This window comes from Furipterus horrens, unplaced genomic scaffold, assembly GCF_987537825.1.
Source record: "Furipterus horrens unplaced genomic scaffold, mFurHor1.1.pri manual_scaffold_5, whole genome shotgun sequence".
NCBI lineage: Eukaryota > Metazoa > Chordata > Mammalia > Chiroptera > Furipteridae > Furipterus > Furipterus horrens.
This window is the reverse complement of record NW_028327175.1, coordinates 195,940,756-195,963,121: the sequence shown is the minus strand read 5'-3', so window position 1 is coordinate 195,963,121 and position 22,366 is coordinate 195,940,756. Positions and strand designations below refer to the sequence as shown.

The window sequence follows — 22,366 nt, the reverse complement described above, 5'->3', positions numbered from 1 at the left end:
ACTTGTATGTTTAAAATAGTACCACACCGGGGAAAGAAATCTAAGAAAATATAAAGAGAGAGACATTTGTGATCCTGGACTGAAAGAGTCCACAGAGGAGAGATGTCAGCGCCCAGTAGCCCACGAGCTAGCCGCGTCGCCCAGACGCGTGAGGTACAGGCAGATGGAGAGACACGTAGGCCAATGGATTAGCGCGAAGACCCCAGAAACAGACCCACACCCATACGACCAACTGACTCTTGACAAAGGTCCAAAAGCGATTCAGTGGAGGAAAGACAGCCTTCCAACAAAGGGTGCTGAAAAATTAGACACCCACAGGCCAGAACACTATCCTTGACCAAAATCTCATACTTCATACTAAAATTAACTCAAAAGGAATTATGAACTTAAATGTGAAATGTAAAACTATATATATTTTTAGGAAAAAAACCCAAAGGTGGGACATCTTCAAGTTCTAGGACTACGCAAAGTTTTTAGACTTGACACCAAAAGAATGATCCATAAAAGAAAAAAAAAAAAAGAGCTAAACTGTGCTCTAAACATTCTTCTCTGTGAATACCTTTTTCAGAGGATGCAAAGACTGTCTGCAGAATGAGAGAAAGTACAGTGATCCCTCACTTATTGCGGGCATTACGTGCTAGACCCCCTGCGATCGGTGAAAATCTGCCAAGTAGGGACCTTATATTTATTTTAGCATTTACTGTAGAGTACCGCAAACTCCCGCAATATAGCGAAAAATCCGCGATCAATATAATGTTTTTTAAAATCCCGCGATACAGTGAGGCCATAATGAGGGAACTGCGATATAGGAGGGACAACTGTATTGGCAGATCACATACCCAACAAAGGTCTAGCGTCTAGAATATATAAAGCTCGACACCCCGCAGTGAGAAAAAGAAACAATTCAATTAGAAATGAGCAAAAGACATGAAGACACATCTCATCAAAGCCTGTGAGCAATGACAGATCAGCACATGGAAAATGTTTAAGGTCCTTATCTATCCGGGAAACGCAAATTAAAACCATAATGAAATACCACTGCATACACACCAGAGCAGCTAAAATTGAAACTAGTGACACCCCGCGCTGACAAGAGGCAGAAAAACTGGATCATGCATACGCTGCTGGTGTGAGCGTGAAACAACGCAGCCACCCTGGAAACCAATTTGGGGGTTTCTTAAAAAGCTAAGCATGCAGCTACCATACGACCCCACAACTGCACCGCTGGGCATTGATTCCAGAGGAATAAAGACTTACGGTCACAGGGAAACCTGCACGCGAATGTTTAGAGCAGCTTCATTCATAACAGCCCAATGCTGGAAACAGCCCAGATGTCCTTCAGTGGGTGAATGCTTAAACAAAATGTGACAAACTTCCGGTTCCGAGATAAATAACCATAGAAATGTTATACCCGTGATGACCATAGTGGGCACAACTGTAAGATGTGGAGGCAGCCTGTTAAGTGAGGAGCAGATCCTAACAGATCTTATCACAGGGAGGACATGTGTTCCTTTTCGTATCTCTATGAGATGACGGATATTAACTAAACCTACCATGGTCACCCTTTGACAATATGTCAATCAAACCATTATGCTGTATGCCTTAAACTTATACAGTGAGGTAGGTCAACTATTGCTGAATAAAACTAGAAAACACCACAGATTGTGGTACATCCATATCATGGAATACTATTCAGCACTAAAAAGGAATGAGCCACCTGCATGAATTTCCAAAGATCAATGCTAAGTTGAGCGCCAAGGCCAACTCCAAAAGTTGCATTGCTGTCTGACTCCATCTAATGTTCTTGATGTGACAAGACAATGGAAAAGGAGAACAGGTAAGTGGCTGTCAGGGTGGGGGACAGGTGGGAGCAAGAGGAAGCAGGTGATGGAAATGTTCCATGTCTTGACTGTATCAAGTTCAATATGCCAGTAGTGAAATTGTACTGTGGTTTTGTACAATGTTACCATCAGGAGAAAATAAGGTGAAGAGGACATCGAATGTCTCTGTATTATTTCTTAAAGTGATGTGCGAACCCACAATCATTTCAAAACATTTTCTAATGTTTAACTTTTAAAAGCTCGCATGCTGCTGCCTTGATATAAACTAGAATTCACCTGCCCTCCCCCATGTGCTCTCCCTCTTCGGGGTAGGGCAGGGAATGGAAGGGCAGAGCGGCCTTGGAGCCCGCTGGCCCTGGATTTAAGTCTTTGCTGTTCAGGTGGCACCCTCACAACTTTGAGAATGTCATCCTCTCGGGGCCTCCGTTCTGTCAGAGCGGGATAATGAAATCGACTCCGGAGGCTGCCATGAGGTTAGAGAGAATGTTTGCAAAATGCACCTCAGGTGCCCAATAAGTAAGAAATGCTTAGTGACTGACAGCTGTTTGTACGGCCGCCCCGCCCCCATGGCGGACTCGGTCCACCTTGCCCGGTGTGACAGTTGATGGTGTAGGGGTTCCTCTCTCGCTGACGCAAAGTACTGGGTCCCATTCATTCGCTTCTCCCCCCGTGCACCCCATAGACTGTCATATGGTAAATGCCTCAAAAATGCATGCTGGACTGAATTTGTAACATAATGTATCTTAAGGGGGAGGGGGCCTAGGTCAAAAAGAAACTGAGGCAGAAACAGACAGAAATCAGAAACTGAACGTGAGACTGACCTTGCACTAAGCTGCCTTCTGGGTCTCAGCAGGACCGAGGAGCACAGATCCCACCACGAGGCACAATCCCTCCAAATTCATTTCTTAGGCCACAGACTCGACATCAGATCATTTCACATAATGTCTCCAGGTAAAGTGCCCAGGAGAAGAGAGACTAGGGTTTGCAGGATTAAGTCCAAAAGTAGCTTGCTGTCCAATAAGCAGAGCCTTCCACCCTCACTAACAGCAATCCTGAGAACATTGAAGACATCTGCATTATTGCGGAGCAATAACAAGGACAGCTACGTGTCAGTTTATTGGCGGGGTAACCGCAAACAGCGGTGCCCACAACTGAGTTCAACCCCTAACACAAGGCAGGGCCCGCTGCCTCTCCCAGGCGCTTCAGGCTGATCCTTCCATCTCCCATCCTTGGAGAGAAAGCAGAGATTGCTGGACAGTAGGTAAGGAACTGGGAGTTTGCCTAGTGGTACAACCTAGAGGAACGGGGTTGTCGAAACACCAGTGGGAGTGGAAAAGCTTTGGGGAAGAGGGAAGGAGGTTGTTCAAGTTCAATTGCTCTTCCAATGAAAAAGCACCTTCATAAAAAGACTCTTCTCTGCATGGAAGCTCCTGGGGAGCGGGGTCCTCATCTGTTATGCTCACGGCCACTTTCCAGAGCCTGGAACCAGGCAGTATGCGCTCAGTGAGTATTTATCAAATGAATGAAGGGCTTGCCTTTCTGTCCCCTAAGTGCCTTGGGTTGCTTATCACCGCACGAGGTGTGGTCTGCCTCTGTCCTGGTTACATCCAGTCCCGGGACAGAAGCCTCCACCCTGACACCCCCTTGCTGGTGCAGAACTGCCCTCCACAAAGCCCAGGAAACACAGCAGCATGGAACTCGGCCTGCGCAGGCAGCGGGTCCTCCTGGAGACAGAGAGGGCCGGACAGGTGGTCCCCCGTGCAGATGTTCTCCCTGAAGGGCTGGGACCCGGTGATGCCTTCATCAGCTGCTGCGCCCAGGCGGCCCCTCTGCAGGGCGCACATCACCAGTGTCCACCTGCCTGGTGTGGAGAAACCTCCGGGCCTGCTTCATCCCAAGCCTGGACTGGGTCCTTCCAGGAGACACTGACTATAAAAGACACCTGAGACATGAAGCAACCGACTACATGGCATTCCCTTCTGACATGGTCACACCATGTACCCAGCATGACAGGAGACATCGGAGCAGCATGTCTCTTCAAAGACAGAGGGTGGCCCTGGCTGGTGAGGCTCAGCAGATTGAGTACCAATCTGTGAACCAAAAGGTCGCTGGTTTGATTCCTGGTCAGGGCACATGCCTGGGTTGCGGGCTGGGTTCCTGGTTGGGGGCGTGCAAGAGGCAGCTGCCCATGGATGTTTCTCTCCCTCTCTCTCTCCCTCCATTTCACCCTCTATAAAAATATATAAATAAAATATTTAAAAATATATATTTTAAAAAAACAAAGGCAGAGGGTGAAGTCCTAAACTAGGAGATCTTGCTAAACAGCCAGGATGAGTGATTTAATCTCTCTGAGCTTGTTTCCTCATATGCAGGTAGGGATAGAACCGTGTACTTTAGGGTTATTGTGAGAATCAGATCACAGACACCATGGCAAACACCCAGCACACCATTGCAATGCAGTAGGGAAAGAAAATATGTCCAATAAGTGGTTCTGGCCAAATGAACATCAGTTTAGGGAGAAAAAACCCTGACCCCTGCCTCACACGACAAACAAATCAATTTGAGATAAATCATATACCTAAATAAGAGAGGTCAAACCATAAGGCTTCAAGAAGAAAACAGGAGAATATCTTCATAATTTGAGGGCAGGCAAAATTTTCTTTCAAAGGGTACAAAAAGCTCCAATTATAAAAGAAAAGATGGATAAATTGGACTTCAGAAAAATCATAAACACATATTCATCAAAATATACCATTAAGAATATGAAAAATCAAGTCACTGATAGAGAAGAGAGATCTACAATACATATATCTTTGTCCTCAATATAGAAAGAACTCTTACAAATTAATAAGAAGGCAGAAAACACAATTTTAAAAACTGGGCAAAGGACTTGAAAAGGCATTTGGTGAAATAGGATATCCAGAATCCAATAAGCATACGAGTACGTGCTCAACCCCATCAATCATCAGAGTAATTAACTTAGAAAAACATTGCTGCAAGGCTAAAATGAAAATGTTTGACAGCACCAAGTTTTAGGGAGAATGCAGAGAAACCACGACTTTCATGCATTGCTAGTGTGGGGTTAACTGACCCAGCCCATTGTTGGCCCTTATCCACAGAGCTAAAAAAAAAACTCTATGCCTGCCTCATGACGCACTTCTAGGTATGTATCCAAGAGAAATGGGTGAGTGTGTCTGCTAGAGACACAAACAAAGGTGCTTATGGCAGATTTCTTTGTAACAGTCAAACGCTGGCAACAACCCAAATGTTCACCAAGAGTAGAAGAGCTGAATAGTGGTGTAGTTGCGTGATGGAATACTACGCAGCGATGAAAAAGAGGACCGGGCTATTGAAGCACTAGGACATGGATGAATCGCAGGCGTGATGCCAAGTGAAAGAAGCCAGATACGTGAGTGTAGGTGGTCTGATTCCATTTCCTTTGCATTCAACAGGCAAAAGAAATCCATTGCCACAGAGGTCAGAAGAGCGTTTACCTTGGCGAGGCATGTGGAGGCGGCAGTGGCAGAAGAGGAAGAGACATAGGGGCACTTTCTGACTCACTGGACATGTTCTACCTTGATTTGGGTGGTGGTTATAGATGCACGTACGTGTGTAAAAACGCACCACGCTACACACCTGACGCCTGTGTGCTTTGCTGCAGATATGTGACATCCCATTAAACAGAATAAAGACCAACTAAGCACCACGCGATACATAGTCATCACTCAAAAAAGTTCGTGCCAACGTGGCGTTCACTTCCATATCACGGTGATAGATTTTTTTCCCCCACACCCTCCTCTGCTACCAGGTTTCTCTGGAAACACTACAGGAACAATACAATACCTTTTAAATTTACCCTCAGAGCTTTTAAAGGACTTCTGTTTTTCTTTTTGTCTCAGAAACTGCGCGTGAAAGTCAAAGACACTTTTGTCTCAAATGAGTCCTCCTGCTGATTATACCGAGGTGAGGCAGGCAGCAAAAGAAGGGCACAATCAAGGCGGCAGCCAGACAGGGAGGAGACGCACGGGGTGGGAGTTGGGGGGGGGGGGATGGGGCTGCCGGTTATCAGATGCTCAAAGAACCTGCGGCTGCGGGACTTCGGCTGCTCCCTTTGATTCTCTCCGCACTCGCCTTCCTCGGCAGGCTTCTCAAATACCGGAAAAGCTCCCCCAAATATCCCCTGTATCGGGGGAAGACAACCTGAGGACAGTCCATACAAGAGCAGCAACACCTCCCAAGATGTGGACATCATCCGTTGGACTCTGAAACTGGGAAATTAAATAAGGGCGGTTGGGGTGGGGACAGTGCTGGTCCCCTCTGCCTCACCCGCATCTCATTGCTCGGTGATTCACAATGGACTTTGCGTTAACCATAAATGTTTACAGGATAGATGGACCAGGCTTGGGGAGGGGGGTGGGGGAGGAGGAGGGCGACATACGGAAGTCTCCCAGCACCGGCTCCCAAAGAGAAAAGGAGCTGGAAGCGATTGTCGGACAAGCTCACACCTCTCGGTACACGCGGTTTCAAATAAACTGATCAAACTCTTCGATTTCACCCTTGGGTTAGTGCGAGTGGAGTCGACCTCCCCTGGGAGCACCCGCAGAGGTGGGCCGAGGGCCGTCCCCCGTCGGTGGGGACAAGGATCTCACTTCAAAGCTTGCTCGCTCTTAGAAACGCTGACCTTCCGCAACAAGGCCGGTCTGTCCACACCCGAGTCAATGGCACACTTGAACGTGGCACAGAACTTCGGTGAAATGACACAGTTTGGGCAAATGCCTGTGAATCTGTGAAGTGAGTTCTCTTTACAGTCACCAAAACTGGTGAGAAATATCTGGCTCAGCCTGTATCAGAGCATAAACAAATCTTTATTTTCCCACATTATCTGAATCAGCTGGTTGCCTGGCATGGCGTCTGGTGATGCCAGTGCATGGCCCAAAAGGACCACTGGCTGGGTGCTGGGTCCCATGGTCAGTTTTGGATGTCCTGTGTCCTGCTGATCCAATGACATCTGACTTGTGATGTGGAAGAACGCAGAGCGCCAACGGCAGGTGCTGAAGAGGAGCTAAACCTGAGAAGCAAGGGCAGGGAGGAGAGACGCAGGAGGCACTCAGCAAAGGTCACCAAAGCATCCCCACCTCCTTCTTCACGATCCGCACGGAGCCCTGGCGGTGCCCCCCTGGGGCTGTCGCACCTGCAGCTTCTTCTAGCTGCAAACTCATGAAATGATCCTTGAAATTATATCACTGAGAGAAAATGTCCTTCACTGCTTATTTTGATATAATTTCAATAAACGTACGGTATGTGAAATTATTTCTTCATCTCACCCTGATGCTGAAAATGAACTTCAATTGATGAGCCAGCCTGGGGGATGCGCCGCTGAGCTGAGCTCCCTGGCAGTGTGTTGGGAGGCATCGGGCCAGGGTTCCAGGCGGTGGCGCTTCTCTCCCGGGGTGAAAACAACCCTTTGGGGGCAGGGGTGTCTTCAAGTTCATTCCCAGTGGGTGGAATCATGGATTTGGGATTTGTACTTGATAGTGGCAACCCAGACGCCCTGCTTCTTCAAACTGTCATGTGAGCCCTGAAAGGGACATGGTGACATCCCACAGAAGGCAACAGTATCAGACACCATGGACATGCCTGTGCACCCCAACTGTGGTTCCTGACAAGGAACCTGCGTACAGGCCAGAACCCCAACCCGGGGGGTGGGGGGGGACAGGCAGGGCGGCAGGGCCCAGGGCACCCCTGTAAGGGCTCGGTAGGAGCGAAGAGGGGCTTGTTCCTGAGAAATGTGTTAAAGTCACGGTTGTTAGTGATGCATTTTTGACGACTTTTTAAAAATCGTGATATATTTAAGACACATAGAGTTGTAACAAATAACAAATTTCCTTCAGTTTAAGAAATAAATGTTACCAAAGAATTAACATCTGTTTCTGGTTGTACCTTCCCCCAATGACACCCTTTGCTCAGACACTGCCCTGAATGTGGTGTTTATCTTGTCTTTAGCCATATGTGGTGCTGTTTTGTATGTTTTCAAGTGTTTATAAATAGTATCACGCTGTTTCTGTCCTGCTAGAACTTGCTTTTCCTCTCAACCTTTTAATTGAGATTCATTCATGTTAATACATGTAGTTCCAACCGACTCCTTGTCCTGCTGTAGAATATAAATGAACCACCTCTGACTTCTCCCCTTTTCATTGGCACTTTTCAAATTTCCTATATCAGACGTGTATTACTTTCACCATCAGAGAAGAATTAAGTCTGGAAAGGGGGAGAGAGCCTCCACTCCTCCTCCTTCCAGCCCCACTCCTGGGGAGGGACAGCGTTGAGCTGGAAACCTGGAATCACCCTGCGCTCCCCACGCTGCAATGACCAAGTCTTGCTGGTTCCTCCTTCTATCATATCTCAACAACACCCCGCCCCAACCTCCCCCCTGACATCAGGAGCCCATCTTTTTATGCCTGGATTGTGGTGACTTCTCTGCCCAGCCTTCCTCTTCTCTCCCTGCCCTAGTTCACGTCCACTTCTGTGAATCCTGACTGCTAATCCCCAGGTCAGGGCGCCACCGTCTCAGCCTTGGATTGCTTTACCAGCTTCGTTGCTGACCTCCTGCCGGGAGTCTCGTTGCCAGAAGTACCGTTCTAAAACAGAAACTTGAACCTCATCGAACCCTCCCCTCCACGTTAAAAATCCTTCAGTGACTTCTCATCGTTGGCAGGATGAAATCCAAACCCCGAAACACGATGTATAAGAGTCCATGTAATCTGACCCTCGTCCATCTGGCCTGCTTCTCATCCGCCGCGACAGAGCTGCTGAAATTCTCCAGACTGGCCGCTTGCCCTCGCACCTTGCCTGTGGTTTCTTCTGCCTGGATGCTCTCCCTTTCTTCCCCAGCCTGGCCAGGGCTGTCTCCTCGTCCTTTAGGAGGTCCTTTCCGAGCCCCCATTCCAGTTGGGCCCCCCCACTCTGTGATCCTCAGTATCCTCCATGTTGCCTCTCCCATGGGTGCTCACACGGGTCAGTACCCACCTGTTCATCCCTCTTCTTCCCCACACAGAGCTGGGCGATCAGGGCTGTGCTGTGCACCTTATATTCCTAAGACCCAGCTCACGCCCACCCTGGCAGGTATTTGGTGAAAGTGGATGACCAATGCCAAGCCATGTGGGGGAAAGCAGTGGCCACGTGCCTTTCAGGATACTGGAGTGCAATATCTTGTCACTGGAATTACTGGGAAACACGGCCCTCTGAAAAAAAGTGGATTTTCTGCATAACTGAGATTTCTCCCTTTCTTTGAGCCAGAAATAATTTTATTTAGTCATTTATTCAGCAATTTTTCTAAAAATAGTGTATGCCGATGCTATTTGGTCCACATTCTCCAGAAACCTGGACCGGCTGTGTCCAGCCACATTTATCCTCAGAGGTCAGTGCCTGGGCCCTGCAGTTGTTAAATATTTTAAAGTTACTCCTGATTATCTGCTTTCCAGGATTTTTAACGTGAGCAATGAAAACGGTTCCAATATTGCCCGGTGCTCCCCTGTCTTTACGTGGTGGAGTCTACACAAGACTTAGTCCCAACATCAACAGGCCCCGAAGTGCTGAACTGCAAAGAGAGGGCTGAGGTCCCTTCTGCCAATGACCTTCACTGTCATCTATCACTTCTCAGTCAACAAGAGGAAGTCCTGTGTTTGTATCGGCCTCCTACAGTGGCGTTCAGAACTGCAGCTGAGAGCAGGCTGCAGGCAGCTCCGCAAAGCCACACACCTCAGCTGAGTGGCAGGTTCGTTCCCCCGTCACTGGGCCCTCCCTCCTCTCCTGCTTCAGAGCCTGGCAGAGCACGGTGTGACTGTCGCCACTGCGTCAGTGCTGGTGGAAATGATCACAGAAGTAGTATGCTCTTGCTGTATCTAAGCAGCAGTCCAGTGGCTTTAAGAAAACAAACAAACAAACAAAACACCAGCCAGCTAGCCAGCCAGCCGAATAGCCAGCCAACCAGCCAGCCAACCAACCAACCAACCAGATAACCAACCAACCAACCAACCAACCAGCCAGCCAGCCAGCCAGAGGTCAGCCAGATATCCAACCAGATAACCAACCATCCAGGCAGCCAACCAACCAGCCATCCATGCAACTAACCAGACAGCCAACCAGGCAGCCAGTCCATCTTAATTCTGTTCTTATATAATCCCAGCTGGCAAAATTAGGATATTTTATATAACCGCTTAATCTAGAGTTGGTTTCCTTGAATAAGGAAGTCAAGAATATGTTTCCTAGAGTTTACTAATGGCCCCTGTCAGACTCAGAATACCTGATGGTATTCTACGGAATTTAGACCCTCACCTATTCCAGAGAAGATGCACCATCCCTTTACCTATTGTTGATCGTGTGAAATTAGACACCTCGGGGAATGGTATGAGAGTTGGATTTTTAAAATTGTAGGATTTTTATTTTCCGTTATAACAGTGGCCATCTGAAGGCTGCACATTTCAGTGTACAGTACTTGCTCTTAACAATAAATGTCATACCTCTACACAATCGCCCCCTTTGTCCCTCAGCAACCCCAGGTTTGTTCCTTGAGCGATACCACGTGTGGAAGAGACTTTCCCCCTCTCACTGGGCACGTCCAGCAGGAAGCCCTCAGAAGACAATCAGCAAGCCCCGCCCCCTGCCATTTCTCAGTGGGTGGGACTCAGCCTAACGGGGACACACCACGGCGACAGCAGCTAAATGCTCAAGACACAGGGCTAAAGGACAGGTGACACACCAGCACTCTCAGCGCATGGCTGGGGGCCTCTCCACTTGGCCATCATGGACACTGTCCCATGCCCCCGCCCCCAAACCTTGCCATCTCGTGGGGCCTGTAACAGCGGCCCTCAGTGCCACTGGGGGGTGTAGGGCTCATACCGGAGGACCTCGTGGACACTCGTGGACGTGGCCACCAAAACTGCAGCTCCTTGCTGAGTAAGACACCAGCCCAGGGGTCCGTCTGTGACAGACAAGGGACATCCCTGCCTGGCCACCTGCTCTTCTCTATCAGGGGTCCGCAAATACTTTCTGCAAAGGGCCAGACAATAAGTATAGACTTCATGGGTCTCTGTCACATTATTCAGCTCGGCCACTGCAGCGGGAGTGCAGCTGTGGACGACCCGAAAATGAAGGGCCCCGGCAGTTCTCTAAACTTCATGGACAGGGAGATGTGAGTTTCATATTAACGTTCATCATTTTCTTCCAACCCTTAATGAGCGTAGAAAAACAACAGTCTTAGCTCAGAGTTCCGGCAAAGACAGGCAATATCATTTTCTAGGGCGGGTCTCCTGGTCCGACCAAGTCCCCAAGGAGAGGACTAAGCTCCCAGGTAACGTGAGGCCCTAGCACAGCGCCCTGGTTCCCGCCCTGGTGGCTCACAAATGGGGGCTCAGAGTGGACCTAAGATGGAGTCGACACAGGTGGTCCAAGGTATCAGAACCATTGGAAGGAAGTCGGGAGGCGTCTGGAAGGAAGACTCTTTGGAAAGTGCCCTAGGAAGGGGATTCGCAGCCTGCCCCGGGGCTGACACACGGTTCCTCACCCCCTAAGGAATCAGATCAGGGGCACACGCTTCTGCTCCTGGGTCCTGCTGGAAACTCAGCCCACACTCCATGCCAGCACCGGCGAGGCCCGGATGCCTCAGAGCGGTGGCTCCGTGGCAATGTGACAGCGAGCTCAGTGGAATTCTGCGGCTAAGCTGGCGAGTGGGGGCGTGAAATTGCAGGCAATTACATTTTATCACTGCTGTACAAGTTTCTGCCTAATTCATTAAAATCTGCTCTCTGGATCAGGTCGTGGGACTGAAATTTTGGGGGTCCTGACGGAAAAATAAAAGCTGACGTCTGCTCTCCGTGCTGTGGGGAGCCGCTGCGCAGCTGCACGCCACGAGGCTTGGACGTGACAAATGTCGCCTCCTAGATCTGCAGCTGCAAACTGAACAAGGGGACTCTCAGAGGAACAGTGCACGGCCCCAAGCAGAGCGAGGACAGGGGCAGAGGCCAGGGCACAGCCGCAGCGGGCGCCTGGCACAGAGGGGAACCCGCCTGTCCCAGCTCTGGCCCCTAGCGGCCTGCCAAGCGCCCATCAACACCTCCAGAGAGGCGGCAGGGAGAAACCAGAGGCGTAAATTTGAAAGTTAAGTGAGAAGAAAGCCCTACTGAGAGCTGAATTAGGAGGGTAAAAAGCTGTGACTAGGAAGGTCCCCAGGCCTGAGACAAAGCATTAATTCCCGCCAGCTGAGGGGCCAGAGGGGCCGCCTCCCAGCAGAGGTGCTGGCTGGCTTGTCTCCTCTTGGCCAGCAGAGCAGGACAGGCTGTGAGGGAGGTGGCAGCCCCCACAGCGCCCTGCCTGTGGGCTGGGCACCTTGTTAGCACAGCCCCGAGGGGTCTAATGGAGGGAGGGAAAGAGGGCTGTCTCCTGCAGGCAGCATCTTCCTAGGTCCTGAAGGGTTTGCCTGGCCACACCTCCCCTTCGCCAGGGTGACAATGAAGACCAAAGGTCAGCGGCTGCCGGGGACGGCCATCGGTCACTGATGCTCCCATGTTCTTCCAGCAGGATCAAAGGGTGGGCACAGGATGGGAGCAGCGGGAGACAGGGCCTTTGTCTCTGTGCACTGCACGAGGCAGAGTGGGCCCAACACCCTGGGTGGACGCTCAGGCTCTGTGACCTGCTCCCTGCGCCACCCTGGGCAACCACATGACCTGGCCGACAGGCAGCTCATCCCGCCTGTTAAATGGGCACAGCAACCTGCAGAAGTCCAGGCAGCGGTTTCCAGGCCTTCCCTGGGGACAGGGACAAGTTCAGAATTGGAACTGTCCGAATCGGTTTTAACAAGCATCGACGGCATGATGACACTGGTGCTCCTGCCACTCAGAGCCCCACAGACACCTGAGAGGGTGCAAGGTCAAGGGCAGAGCCTGCCAGAGCTCCCCACCAGGGCAGCAAGACCACAGGAGAGGCCCTCTTTTCACAATGGGACAAACGCACACTTCCCCAGCTGCCAGCGCGGGGCTGCGTTTTCATACGTGGCAGGAACAGGTGCCCAGGACTTGGGGGTGTGGTTCAGCTCATACCTCCCGGCCATGTGCAAGGAAGGGCGTGCTGGAGCCACTCCCGTGGGCATATGTGAGACAAGCGTGTGCATCTCTTCCCAGCTCTGTGTTTGGGACATCCCACTGAAAGCTCAGACCCGGTCACCGGGGGGGTATTCACACCACAGAAAATGGCAAATCCTACAACTCAGGCAACACCACAGCCTCCCCAGCTGAGCCCGTTGTTTTAAAGACTGACCAGCTCACTGTCCAGGCTCTGCTGGGCACTCACAGGCCGGAGTTCACCCAGCAACCCAGGGGTCCTGGCTGACAGCAGCCCTGCCACATGACGCCCACGGCTCCCACCACCTGATACAAATGGGCTCAGAAGCCCCAGATGCACAGGGAAATGGAGTCCTGCGTGGGCCTGACCAGGGTTTACCCAGGAGCCATAAATCGCCACGTGCCAGGCTCCCACGCTCGACAGAGGGGTAGCCATGGGCCCGATGGCAGGAGGGTCCCGGGTGCAGAGAGCCTCCAGATTCAGGGGCGCGACACTAACCAGGCATTGCCCTCTGCTCTGCCTGGAAGGGTCTCTGCAGACGAGCAGAGTCCTTGTCTACACCAGGAAGGAGGGCCTGCCCCTCGCAGGCGGAGACAGTGTGGATTGAAACCATAGCAACCCTCACATGGCACGGAGAAGCGGTCAGCTCAGTCCCCTGTCCACGCCAGCACACAAACTGGCTTTGTCCTTCTGTCCTCTGTCATCCACTTCTGTGCTGCGTGACTGCCCAGTGTCCTTCACGCACCCCCAGTCTCCCCAGGTCATCCAATTAAATATTAACGTGAAGACCTCTTGGTGTTGACTCCCTCCAAGTTTGGGAACAAGACTCTAGACCCAAGGTTTAAACATGCATACATCTATGTCTGTATGTGTGTGTACATACACATAGATAAATATAAATATTTAAGTATAAACTCTCCTACTTGTACATCAGCCAGTTTGCTGCTTAAAAGCAAGGCACTTATAGGGAGCCCACATTCTCATTTTCAAAATGCCCTTCTTTATTAGCATCTGGAAACCAGCATTTACCCCCTGAAACAAGAAATGCTGCCCCGCTCAGTGCTCCCAAACGTGCCCTGGGCTGGTTCAAGGCACGCCAAAGCTGCTTGTTGTTGGAACACATTGAAAACGGAAAACAAAGCAATCAGAAAGAAGCCAGCTCCCATACAGACTCCAGCCAGGAGGGGAGCACAGCCAGGGCGGCCTTTGATGTGGCCTGTGGCCACTTTCCTCCCTGACAGACCCAGAGGCTGGCCCCAGAAGCCCCCCCTAATGTGTGGAAACCAAACAGATTCAGCCTCAGACCCCTGCTGCCCATGGAAGCAAATGTACCTAACACGAGGTATTCCCGGCCACTAAGGACACGCTGGTTAAAATAAAGATTGCCCCTCCGTACCTGCCTCCCGTCTCCACACTCACATCGAAGACCACTGTCCCTTCTGCGGCTCTGTGTATTTCCAAACTACTCTCCAGTCATCAGTTACTAATTCCCCTCAACAGTCCTGCGCGTGAACAGTCACCTGGCCCGGAGCAGGACCGAGAAGCCAGCCCAGAGCCAGAACTGAACACCCACTTTCGAGCCCCAACTCGGGCAATCTTAAACGGATAACCTCAGGCACATTACTTCACTCGGCTCAGATTTGGTTTCTTTACCTTTTAAATATTCATGATCATCCTACCTACGTGATGAGGTTATTGAGCAGATCAAATGGAATAGCTGGGCTTGGAAGATAGGAAGCCAACAATTGATGTTGTTCCTTTTTTTTTTTTTTTTAATTTGACTAATATTATTTGAGGGCCCCTGTGTGCCAGGCATTGCTAAGTGCTGGAGATATAATAGTGGAGAAGTGGACCGAGTCCTTGCCCTTCAGGAGACACACATACAAAGGCAAAATCATAAAGAATCACTTTGAGTTTCAGAAAGTCCCGGGATGGAAACACGAGGGGCTGGGATGAAGGGAGATGAGGGTGGCCCTGGGGGACGAGTGGCCCGCAGTGGCCTCTCCAAAGGGCCGCTGGACGGCCAGAAAGCAGCAGCCGGCAGGAAAAGGGCGAACGGCATTCCAGCAGGAGGCAACACCCTGGGTAGACAGGACGCCTTGAAGCAGAAAGGAACCTGGTGAGACTGAGGGTCTGGAAGCGGGCAGACATGAGCTGGTGGACAAAGGGCGGCAGCGTGAATGACCAGGAGCTTTGGTGTTTTTGGGAAAGCCTGATGCCTAAGAGGGGCAGAGGGGGGGCTGGGAACCCAGTGAGAGCTACACTCAGGGGGTGGGACAGGCAGGACTTGGTGACTGAGCACGTGCAGGGAAGATGGCAGGGGAAGGGATGAGCATGATCTCTGGAGGTCCTACAGGGACAGGAAGGCTGTGGAGAAGATTCGGGGGCAGGGGACGTTTCAGTAGTCACACAGGCCCAGACTGAGATGCGTGTTACACACCCTAGTGAAGCAGGGGGTGGGCGAGTGGCCACAGGAAGGTTGGAGATCCCCCAGGGAGTGGGGACAGAGGTGTGAAGTGTCAGGGTTGGGTTGGATGTGACATGGCTGGTGAATGAAGACTGAAAACTAACCAGGAAGACGTGGCTCCCCTGAGCCCAGACAGGAAGATGCGGCAGTCCTCTGCTGCTAGGAGGGCAAGTAACATGAGGACCGAGAGCTGCCGGCCTGATAGCAGCAGAGGCCAGACTGCAGCAGGTGGAGAGCAGGTGGGGACTAGACACCTGGTACCTTGAGAGACATGCGTGGTCAGGGAAGGGTGTTTTCAGGTGCGACAGGCTTGTGTGCTGACGCAGACTGTCCTGGAGAGAAGACGTGGGGGGTGTGTCACGAGATCCTATAGGAGGGAGCACAGAGCAGAGTCGGGCAGACCTTACAGCCGCCGTGTGACCGGCAACCATCAGCGCCGCCCCGTAGGTCTGCTCGGGGTTATCACCTCGCACCTCGCTAAGCGCAGGCTGGACGGCATGCAGCTGGGCTCTGCGCTCAAGGCCCCTCCAGGCCGGAATGCGTGGGAGCCAGGGCTCTGCCCCCACCTGCCGTGGGAGGGGCCGTTCTCTGTTCATGCAGGCCTGGCCGGAAAGGGCTCAGTTCCTTGCAGCTGGAGGACTGAGGTCCCTGTTTCATCACTGGCTGCCGGCCAGGGGCTACTCTTGGCTCAGGTCCTCCCCACGTGGCCCCACATCTTCAAGTCGGCACCAAGACTCCCTCACACGGGATGTGTCTGGGCCCTGGAAGGGCGTCCTTGGTTTTGTCCAGCCCACCCACATAGTCTTTCTTATGATTAACCCAAATTCAACCGCTTTAGCGTCTTACTCACGGGGGTGATACCCCACCTCGCTCACAGGCTGGGCTCACACTCAGGGCTGTGGAGAGCAGGAGGTGGGAAGTCGAGACTTCTGCCTGCCGTGGAGAGAGTAGAGATGGAGACAGCAGAGGCTATGCAGAGGCTTAGGCGGGGAAGGGGGATTTTGCAGCTCGTGGGGTCTGTTTGTCAGAGCTGTCTCAGGTGAGTGACATCCTCTGCTGAGAAAGGGGGCGGGGGGGAGGGGGAGGATGGAGTATGGGGACAGGAGCCAAGGCCAGGAAGGCTGCAGAGGATGGGAGACAGGGCCACGCGCACTGGGGGTGTGACTAGGGCATGAGCCGGTTCCAGCCACAGGGGACACAGAGCGCAAAGCAAAGCCATCAGACTCCTTGAAAAGGGAAAGGATCGGTCTGGGAGCAGTCGGGGGCGGGGGGCGGAGGGGATCAAGGATGCCCTGTAACTCCCAGCTCAGGGCGGTGGTGCTGGAGAGAAAGCGTGGCTCCCAGGGGCCGCAGGCAAAGGGCGCTGGGGAAGCAGCAGACCTGGGAACCCGGGCTCCAAAGTAACGAGAGACCTGTTCTTTGTGCTGCACTTGACACAAAAATGCAGGTTTTCCCGGGGTCCCCTTGGGTCCCCGCCTCCTTCATGGCACCACACATCCTTACGATAAACTTTTTCTGGGAAGGAACTTATGTCGATCTTTGTTCCTTATAACCTGGGAAGCCGGCTCACCCCGCCCTGTGCCTCCCGGCTCTGGGTCAAGTGCGCAGGTTGGGGAGACTGACACCGGGCTCTTTGAGGAGTCCACGACCTGAGGCAAACCCACCATCAACCCACAGGACAGCCCCAGACAGACCACGCGAGGGCCTGAGCCAAGTGTGCATCTTGGCAGAAAGTTTTGAAAACGTGTATAAAAATTTATAAATTAAAAATTAAGACACAGAGGGCAGGCTGAGCAGAGAGCAGGGTGTGGCGAGTTTATCGGAGGTGGCATGGAGCCTGATCTCTTAGCAGAACTTGCTGGGGCCAGTGCTCCCTGTGCTAACGGCTCTGAGTGTCACAAACACGTCAACAACCAGAACAACGCCAGAACGGGCGCTCTGTGGCTGTCCGCACTAACGCCAGCCCCTGGCCCGGGACCACCTAGTCAGAAGGATCCCCCAGTTCTGGAAGTGCTTCTGAACCGGGCAGAAAATAGGTGTGTGCCATCTCCATGCTTTTTTAAAATGAAAAAGGAAAAAAGAAAAGGGAGGCTTCTTTTCAGCTGGCGACCCAGCGCATGACATGGTGGCCATACCAGGGTGTCATGGCGGTCCTGTGACACAGAGGGAACAGCACACATCGAAAGATCTCTTTAAGAATTAAATAAAGCCAACATTCTCCGTGAGCACTGCGCTGCACGCCATGCCAGGCTCCACGCTCCGCACATGCTCCTGCTCCGCTGCAGACCCAGTTTGTGCTACATTCTCTCATGTCCTTGAATTCGCCCACACAGCGCACAGTGTGCCTGCAGACCCCACATCCTCAGGGCAGAGACTTCCTTAAGGTGCATCAGTCAGCGGAGAGCTGTGCCCACTTCCACAGCGCTGGGGCACGAGGAACACTGTACGCTGCCTTCCTCTCCTTGCCCAGCTCCCGTCCTGCCAGCTAGTTCTTGAACTTGAAGGAATCGTATGCATTTAAGTGGACCCCTTGCAGTGAATATATTATTACCCAGTTAGCACGGTTTTATTTCACGCTACTATAATGTGATGCTCAATGATTTTTAAGCACTAAAAGGAGTTAACTGGAAAACTTAATTAGGAGAATTTAGAGACTACATATTCTTACTGGGTTTCTGAAGAGTTTGGAATAGTAATGCATTAACACTCCTGAGATTGGTCTCATGGAAATCCCGGAAAGGGTTTTTGGAACGGTTGTAAGAGCATTAGCAGGGCTCCATTTCCTTCGGCTTCCCCAGAGGTATGTTATTGAAAAGAAATAAGAAACCAAACAGGAATGCCACGGTTCCTGGGAGAAGTGAGCCCCTAGTACTGGCTCACCTCTGCATTTTGGGGGGAGGTCCCTACGTGTCTTCTCTATTTCATTGTACTGGACACAGCTTTGGCCTTTTCCACCCTTCCCAGCTCTCAGAGTGGTGTCACCTCATTTAAAAGAAAAAAAAGGTAAAAGTATTTGACTCACAATAGAATCTTCAAGACCCCCAAGACACGTTCCCCTCGGTGCATCCCTACGGGCGGCCCTTCCCGGGACGCAGTCTACTTCCCTTGAAGCAGAGGTATCGCCGGATGTGAATGCTGGGTCTGACATCAGTCCCTTTCAAAGAAGCCGATCAGGACCATAAAGGGAGCCCAGGGCCCCCACTGCTGACTCACAGCATCCTTCTGGGAACACTGAGACTTCTTACAGAAGGGAGGGAGAGACAACTTTGCCGAGAGAGGATTACTTTCTGCTCACCCCACAAGGGCTCCTGGGGACAAGGGAGACTCCCCAGGGTGGCTCTCTCTCAGGAGGGCAGGCCCGGAGCCCTGTGGCCCAAGTCACCTAGGACCAGCCCCGTCTGGAACTGGGAGGCCAGGCTGCTCCTGCTGCCGCCTCTGCCACCTGCTGCTCGTCCTCCGAGCCTGCTGCACCTGGGAGGGGGCCAGGTGGGACGCCGCACATGAATAATGAATGAGCCCTCCCCTCCCCAAATCAGCACGCCAGTCAAAGGACACCCATGAAACACCTGCTTATATTCCTGCCTGAAAGGAGAAGAAGCATGGCCTCCCAGCTTGGGGTGGGGGGCAGTGGGGGTGTAGAAAGGTGGACCCCGCCCCAGGGCTGAACTTTGACCTACCACACAGCACTCAAAGGTTCACTACCATGGACTTGAGAGGAAGAAGTCCTCCTGGGTGGGGTGGGCTGGGACAGCAGACACACACAGAAAACCCCTCAAGGCCTCGGGCTGCCAAACCCCAGGAGGCTCAAAGGACAGAGTCACAGTGCAGGAGGTCAGAGCCCTGCGCTCTGCAGACCCAGCACGTGACCCCCGTGCCCCCTCAGAGGAGACAGCCTCCAAGGGCCTTCTGAGGCGCACCCTGACCCAGCCTCTGCCTGTCACCTCTGTTCCAGAAATAACCCCGTAGCCCCCACGTTCACACTTCACTCTCAGCCGGCCCCTGAGCCCACCAGGGCCTTCCCTAGACCCCTTTGCCCCTGCCTTGAACTTCCGTCCATGAGCCCCCTTCGCCTGCACAGACGCCTGCTTCCCCTCCCTGCTTCTCTGAGGAGTCTCAGGGCAGGGACAGCACCCCCTCCCCCCAAGCCACCAACCCTCTCCCCAGAGATGCAGCTCCACCCAGGAAGCTGGGCGGGTTCCCAGCCTGCTCCTCAGCACCCAATGCATGTCTGCACAGGACACGTGCATTTCTACGGGCGGCTCATCACCAGTTTTTGTAGAAAGCCCTGCTCTTCCCAGCAGGCGTTCAGTGCCAGCTGCCCCGGTAGCTGCCCACCCGCATCCCTGCTCAAGGAAGCAAGGCCCCAGGGCAGCCTTCCCTACTGCTTGCACACAGGTGTTTCGGCGAGATTTCATTCTGAGCGGGTTTCGCAAATCTCTATTTCCTGATGCAATTTTACACTAAGCAAATTTCATTGAACTCTGTCCAAACCAACGACCGTTTGCAACTTGTACCGTGTTTTGCGTGTCTATTATTCACGGCCAGAGAAAAAACAAAAACAGCACAAGTTGCTCAGGAGCAACCTCTTATTGAAATCTGCCATCAATTGGTTGCAGAATATTTCACATACACATACATGCCGGTGAAGTAATGGGAAAAAGAGCTGGTTCTTACCGAGCACGCACACGGCCGGCCTTGTCGCAGGTAGTTTGGCGCGTTAACCTGCCCTCGTCCTGGGGACTGCCACCCCGGCAGGGTTCTTATTAGCTCTGCTTTATAGATGGGGGCGCTCGGTGGTCAGTTTGTCCAAGGCCACAAACCTCTTACGCGGGGCGGATGAGACACAAACCCAGGTGCCTGCTTCTCCAGCTCACGACCTACCTGAGAATGACCTCCGCCCACACGCGTGAGCCTGCGTGCGTCTTGGTGCTGCGTCAAGGTGTCTCCTGGCCGTGGCCCATTTCCTAAGGAGAGACACCTGCCCGGCAGGGATACGCCTGGGTGCTGGCAGCATCCGGAACCTGCTCGGAAAGCTACGGAGGACGAGGGGTGGGATGGAGCTGCGTTGAAGATAAACAGCTGAGGGAAAGCCGGGAACACCTGACTTCTTACTTCTGGGGCCTGGAGGCCCTGGCGCTCTTCTCCGGGGATCTGGGTTTTCAACTCCTCTGTGATGCTATGAGATCTGCTTCTTTTCTAATAAACCCACTTTTCCAAAGGGCAATTCAGGTTGGTTTCTCTCGCCACGACGAAAAAAGACAAGACGCTGAGACCCGAGGCAGCCCAGGAGTCCGCCCTCACTCTCCCTTCCCTGCATGTCCCCCTCGGGCCCCGCCCCAGCAGCCGGCCACTTCGTCAGTCTGCTCCCATGTGCTCAGCCCTGGGTTTCCGGCAGGCGTGCTCGACAGTTACAGTTGTGACAGGAGGCACCCCGGGGCACAGACCAGGCAGGGCGGCAGGTGTCCACCTGCACAGCTCAGTCACGGTGTGGCTGGGAGGGGCCCGCTTAGACTAGCTGCCCTGCAGAGTGAAAGGCCCCGGGATGCCCGCCGGACTGCTGCTCCTGCTCAGCGAGGGCCACCCTGGATAGGCTTTGTCACCCCTCTGCTCGCTGAGCCCCTCGGGCAAAATGGGACCGACAGGGGTATTCATGCCGGGTCTAGCGTTCTGAAGGACTCAGAGGAACTGGATGTTTAAAAAGCCATGTTGCGGGGGGGGAATTCCAGCCCCAGAGTTGATTTGCCCAGCGGCGGGTCCCAGGGGCGAGCAGTGGACCTGCTGCCCGCTGTTCTAAGGGCGCAGCTCTGGGTTGGGATGGCCAGGAGGGGGCTGAGGTCTGCCTGGAGGTCTGGCTCCATGTGGCCCTTCCTGCCACAGAGCCTTCTGTCTGCAGTGGGCGCTCTGCGGGGGCTCCTCCAGCATGCCGGGGGTTGTTGCCTCTCTTCTCCTTCCTCGGTGGGCAGACGTCTTTCTTTTCACAGGCTGCCATCTCCTCACAGGCCTGAAACGGATGGCCACTTAGAGTCTAAGGCAAACCACTTCTCACGTCTGCCAGCGTAAAACGTGAACTTGTGAACAGCAGCCACACGTGGGCGTGTGAAATGAGAGGATACCCTCCCCACAGTCTGAAAACTCCCCACCATGTCATTCCCCCACCTGGAACACAGAATCTTCAAACAAAAAGAAGCAAGCAAAACTACGTTTCCCAGCATACCTTGCTGCTAGGATGCAGGCGTGTGACTTGGGTTCAAAGAGCAGCTACAGAAGGAATCTCGTGGGGTCCTCTTGCTGGGGCGCTGTGGCCGCCTCCCAGTTGCAGAGGACCGGTGATTCTGAGGTTGGCAGCTGTGGTGCCAACTTATGGCTGGAGGAGGGACAGTGGGCTCAGACGTGGGGACACGGTAGGGCCCTGGCTGTGGTAGGGACAGTGTATTCCTTCCTAGCCTCCACTGTGGCTCTTCTGCCTGGTCGCCTTGCAGCAGCTCGAGTGGGCAGCCTGCTCCCAGGTGTCCGCACAGAGGCCCTTCAGTATGTCCGCTGAACTAGCAGCAGGGCCTCTGTGGTCTCCAACTAAGAGCCCTGGGCCATTCCCCACCCAGGCCTGTGCTGAGTGTGTTAAGGGCGATTTTAAGACGAGGACTTCTTCCCCGTTCCCCTCAACAGTCCTACGCGTTCGACCGGAGGTACACAGGAGCCTCCCTGATCCACGTCCTTTGGTTCCCTTTTCCCTTTGCCCCAACTCAGACGGCACCTAAGGACACGTGTTACACCTGCACGGGGGGTGTGCAAACACCTGCCACCTGCTGAAAACGCCTGTGTTCACTGCGACAGTGCCCGATGGCACCTTGTAGCCCAGCGAGAGGGGCTGGTCTGCAGGACCCCCCCCATCTCCACAGTTAGACGTCAGACAGAGCCCCCCGCCCCCTGTGTGGGCGCGAGGTGC

At 52.9% G+C, this 22,366-nt stretch overlaps 1 protein-coding gene across 1 annotated transcript in view; it reads right to left on the bottom strand.

Annotated features, from left to right (window-relative positions):
* CUNH10orf90 (chromosome unknown C10orf90 homolog) overlaps positions 1–20,140 on the bottom strand; it is an 87,173-nt gene extending 67,033 nt beyond the window's left edge. Inside the window, exon 1 of the mRNA XM_090278687.1 lies at positions 20,098–20,140. The gene's annotated coding sequence lies outside the window, so the exon portion shown is untranslated. The remainder of the gene's footprint in view (positions 1–20,097) is intronic.
* Positions 20,141–22,366: the final 2,226 nt, after the last annotated feature.